The sequence below is a fragment of the Hylobates moloch genome, unplaced genomic scaffold, assembly GCF_009828535.3.
Source record: "Hylobates moloch isolate HMO894 unplaced genomic scaffold, HMol_V3 SCAFFOLD_2, whole genome shotgun sequence".
Classification (NCBI taxonomy): Eukaryota; Metazoa; Chordata; class Mammalia; order Primates; family Hylobatidae; genus Hylobates; species Hylobates moloch.
The window spans coordinates 115,316,036-115,321,905 of NW_026652277.1; positions in this window are offsets into that span (position 1 = coordinate 115,316,036).

Sequence of the window (5,870 nt, forward strand, 5' to 3'; positions counted from 1 at the left end):
AGAAAAACTTACAGAATGAGAGAAAATACTTGCAAACCATACATCTGTTAAAGTGTTAATATACAAAATATAAAAGGAACTCAAGTCAATAGCAAGAAAACAAATATTCAGATTAAAAAATTGACAATGAACTCCAATAGATATTTCTCAGAAGAAGACATACAAGTGGCCAATAGATGTATGAAAAAATGCTCAGCATCACTAATAATCATGGAAATGCAAATTAAAACCACAATGAGACATCACTCACACCTGTCAGAAAGGCTACTATCAAAAAGATGAAAGATAAAAAGTGTCAGCAAGAATGTGGCGAAAAGGGAACCCATGCATGCTGTTGTTGGTGGCAATGTAAATTAGTACAGCCTTTCTGGAAAACAGTATGGAGGCTCCTAAAAAATTAAAAATAAAACTACTCTATGATCTAGCAATCTCACTATTGGGTATTTATCCAAAGATTGTGAAAGAAGTATATTAAAGAGAAATCTGCACTCTAGTGCTCACTGGAAAATTATTTACAATAGCCAAGATACAGAATCAAACTTAGTGTTCATTAACTGATGAATGGGTAAAGAAAAACATTATGTACACACAGTGGAATATTATTCAGCCTTAAAGAGAAGGAAATCCTGTCATTTGCAAAATCATAGATGAACCTGGAAGATATTATGTTAAGTGAAATAAGCCAAGCACATAAAGATATATCCACACTAACTTATAGGTGGAATGTAAAAAAGTCAACCTCATAGAGACAGAGAGTAAAGTGGTGATTGTTTACTTGAGGCTGGTGAGAGTGGTTGGGGAGATGTTGGTAAAAGGTCACAAAATTCCACTTAGAGGGAATAATTTCAAGAGATGTATTTTACGTCATGATGACTACAGTTAATAACCATATATTTGTATATTTGAAAATTGCTAAGAAGGTAAATTTTAACTGTCCTCACCAAAAAAAGGTGATAAGTATGTAAGGTGATACATATGTCAATTATCTTGATTTAGCTATTCCACAATGTATATCTACACCAAATCATCATGTTGTATGCCACAAATATGTGTAATTTTTACTTGTCAATTAACAACATTTGATAAAAAGTATTTTTTCTATTTTCCTTCATTGCAGGCACATTTTCCTTTAGATTATTGATATAATTGTTTGTTTAAACTTGCCTGAAAATTCCAATATCTAGATCATCTCAGAATTGGTCTCACTGCTACTCCTTTCCCTTGAAAATGGATCACATTTTTTATTCTCCCTGTGTCAAATTAAATTTGATTTTTATTATGGCTTTTTAAATATAATGTTGTGGAGACTCTGAATTCTATTATATTCCTTAAAAGAATGTTGATTTTTTTTAAAGGAGGCATTTAACTTAGTTCCACTATTAAGAAATTCTGTGTTAAGCACTGATTTCTTAGATATGACACCAAAAGTCTGATTCATACATAACAAAATCAATAAATTTGATTTTAACAAAATTAAAATATTTTGTCCTTCAAAAGTCACACCATGTTAGAGAAAATATTTGCAAGTTCTGTATCTAATAAAGGACTTCTATCCAAAATATATTAAAAAGATGACAATCCAATTTAAAAAATAGATAAGTTATTTTATTTGTTTAGTTTTTATTTTTAATTAATTGACAAATTATAGTTGTATATATTTATGGGGTATAAAATGATGTTATGTTTTATAATACAATGTGGAATATAAATAATTTAAATAGACATTATAATAACAACACAAATATGAGCAGCTAACAAGCACATGAAAGATGGTCGATATCATTAGTCATTACTGAAATGCAAATTAGAACCACAGTGTGATATCATTACACACTTAATAGAAGAGCTGTAACCCAAGACTGAAAATACCTGGGTTAGTGAGGATGTGGAGCAATTGAGACCCTTATACATTGTGGTTGGAAATGGAAAACAGTTAGGCAGTTTATTAAAAAGTCAAAATGACCTTTACCATATGACCCAGCAATTTCACTCCTAGTTAGCCTCTCAGGATAAATCAAAACAGGTTCACACAAACATTTGTATGTAACTGTTTGTACAGGTTGAGCATTCGTAATCCAAAAGTCTGAAGTCCAAAATGTTCCAACATTTTAACTTTTTGAGTGTTGACATGATGCTTTAAGGAAATACTAATTTGAGCATTTTGGATTTCAAATTAGGGATGCTGAACCAGTAAATAATGCAAATATTACAAAATCTGAAAAAAATCCTAAGTCCAAAATCCAAAATACTTCTGGGCCCAAGCATTTTATGATAAAGGTTACTCAGCCTGTAGCAGCATTATTTGTAAAGACCTTACACTGAAATAATCCAAATGTGTACCAATTGGTGAATGAATAAATAAAATGTGGTATATACATATATTGAAATATAATTCAAAATAAAATGGAATAGACTATTGATACATGCAACATCATAAACAGACCTCACACACATTATGCTAAGTCAAAGTAGCCAGATACAAAAGACTACACCTTATATGATTTTATTTATAAGAAATGTTTAGAAATTTCAAAACTATATAAAGATAAAGGAGATTAATGTTTGCCTGGGGCTAGTGGTGGGAGTGGGGATTGATCGCAAACAAATATAAGGAAACTTTTGAGGTGATGAAACTGTTCTAAAATTGAATATTGATGATAATTCCATGGCATATAAATTAACTAAAAATTATTAAACTGTAAAGTAAGTAAATTACACCTCAATAAAATGAGATATTACTACTACTAGATTTGCTAAATTGAAAAGACTGACTCTACCAAGTGTTGGTGAAAGTATAGATCAGCTATATATCTCATTCATTGCTGTGGGAAGACAAAATGGCAGAAAGACTATAGAAAACAGTTTGGTAATTTCTTATAAAATTGAACATACACATACACATAGCCCAGAAATTCCACTGCTAGGCATTTACTCAAGAGATATGAAAATATATATCAATATAAACATTTATACTCAAATATTCATAGCAGCTTTATTTGTAATGGTCAACAGCTGTAAACAACTTATATGTGAATGGATAGAACAAATTGTGTTATATTCATATAATGAAATACTTCTTGGCAATGAAAATGAGTGAACTACTTATACAGCCAACAGCATGGATGAATCCCAAAAGCTTTATACTGAGTTAAAAAAAGCTGGACACAAAGGATTGCATACTGTATGATTCCATTTATACGAAATTCTAGAAAAAGAAATATTGTAATAACAGAAAGCAGATCATTGGTTGCCAAGGGTCAGGGTGGGAGGAGTGAATTGATGACAAAGAGACACATGAGACAAAACTTCAGGGTGCAGGGAATGTTCTGGTTCATGATTCTGGTGGTGTTAACATGTGTGTATACATTTTTTCAAAACTCATCAAAGTGTCTGTGTAACATGGAGGAGTTTTCTTGTATATAAATCACATTAAAAGAAAAACGTTAAAAAATAAAAAATATCTTTTAAGGAGATAAGTTATAAGAGCAAATTTTTAATGTTTATTAATCTTCCCTGGTTTAAAATTTGATGTAATTTTTAAAATGCCACTTTTATTAATTGTTCCCACTTTTTATTTTCTATGAAACCTTAATAATGCTGATGACAGTTTTATCAACTAAGTAGAGAAGAAATATATATATGTGTATATATGTGTGTGTGTGTGTGTGTGTGTTTGTAGTGTAGATTTGTGTATTTTTTTGAATTATGCTATTCAATTTTTGAAGCAGGAAAATTTAGATGCAAAATGCTTAGTTGTGTTCAAAGAAAGAAAGTGGAGACAGAAGGAATTATGGATGAATAATATAAACAGTATAAATAAAATAAGGAACCTACAAAGTGGCATATTATTTTAGTAACCTATAATAATAAAAAATAAACATTTTCTCAAAAATTGCTGAAAAATTATTAATTAAATTAGGAACAAGAACATTTTCAAGTTCATAAACAATTCTAATTTGTTTAAAAATGCAAGTGATGTCAATGACAGTCTTTTTTGACTAACTGGCTTGTTGAAAAGTTAATCAGGTATCAAAAGATGGGTCAATATTTTATTTTTCTAGACATAGGACTGAGACTGATAATCATGCCAGCCATGAAGTTATTTGGCCAGTGGACTTATAACTTTGTAGTTAGACGCATGGTGCCTATTTTATGACCAGGTCAGTTAGTAGAACAAAAATTTGTTTTTTTTTTTTTTATTATACTTTAGGGTTTTAGGGTACATGTGCACAATGTGCAGGTTTGTTACATATGTATCCATGTGCCATGTTGATTTCCTGCACCCATTAACTCGTCATTTAGCATTAGGTGTATCTCCTAATGCTGAGTAGAACAAAAATTAACTGGGTTGTGGTACTTTAGTTATGTAGGTAGGGAAACTGCAGTGGGTTCAGCCACTTTATTCGATTCTTCTTGTGAAGTCAGAAGTTGACTGGCCTTGTGTGGAAAAATCAATAAAGCATTTATGAACCTTCATGAAAGAAAAGATTTTTGAAAGGGGGAATATGTTGGTTACATGGAGAGATGACCCTGTGTGAAGGTGGGAAGGGTTAGAGTAAGCGGATTAAGCAGTAGTGACTACAGGGAACACACGCCAGTATTTTTGATTTATGTTAGCGTTCATGTAGTGAGCACTATCTGGAGAATAGCAGTGCTTTTCAAACCCTATTGATGAAGCTCTGCACACACATGGCAGCCTTGGGAAGTTGTTGGAATGTACTGTGCTGAAGGATGCTGCTTGTGTGTAGCTGATGATCTTTTTATTTCTTACGGGATGCCTGATTTAGTCTATATAGTTTGAATGGATGATATTTGGCTCAGACTTCTTGCTTACTTATAAGGTGATCAGTTACTTTTTCTCTTTAACATTCCTACACAGCCAAATTTATGGTTGTCTAAATTTTAGATTTGAAAGTGCAGTTCCCTTTCTCTCTTGCTCATTGCTTTCACTTCTGCATAGTTATTTTGTGTGGGTCTAGTTGTGATGGACATGTTACATTACCAAATATATGATACGACTCATTTATTTTAACTTTGGTTAAAATTTGTTTAATTTTTTAACTGGTCAGCATTTATACCACATTTTTAATACCCCCAAATTTAAGGACATCAACTTCAGTGAAAAAAGTTATTATTGGATTCAGAAACATGATAAAGTATAAAGGAAGATAGATATACAGAATTTTATGACTGCATGTCTCTCTATTGATGGATGTTTAGCATAATAGAAATTGAGTACATTTTCTCAAAGTACAAACACATTGGTATGAGACATTGCACAAGTGGATGGGCTTTTAGGCTAAATCTGCCTGTATGCTCCTCAAATCTTTCTGGTTGTATCTTATATAATTTTCACTGCCAAAGCTCCTTTTTAATTTGTAAATGTGAAATGGTTGGATCAAAGTCTTATAAGATTCAAGGATTCTAATCCAATTTGATGTAGAGCAAAACACAATTTAAAATCTAAATAATTCCCAAACTCATGAAGCTGCTTTCTGATCTACTTTCTTTTCCAATCATCACAAAGCAAGACTCCTGCTGTAATTCTCTCTTCCCAACATAGGCATCTCTTCCATGCATCTCTTTGGCAACCTTAAAAAAATTACCCTTGCTCTGGTTCATTTGATTTAGTGGTCTGGAAATTTGAAAATGAGGTTGTCTGTTAAAGGTGACCCCCTGCAGTGGTTTTGGCAGCATGAGGTATTCCGGAGCTGGAACAACAATGGCAGGAAGCCTCTTGAAAGAGCAGCAGTGCTGACATGATTGGGCAGAGCAGCAAAGGCTGATTTCCTCACACCGAAGCTCTCCTGCCTCAGGCGTCTTCCTCTGACTGTCACCCTATTAATGCACAGCAATTGCTAGGCAGTCTC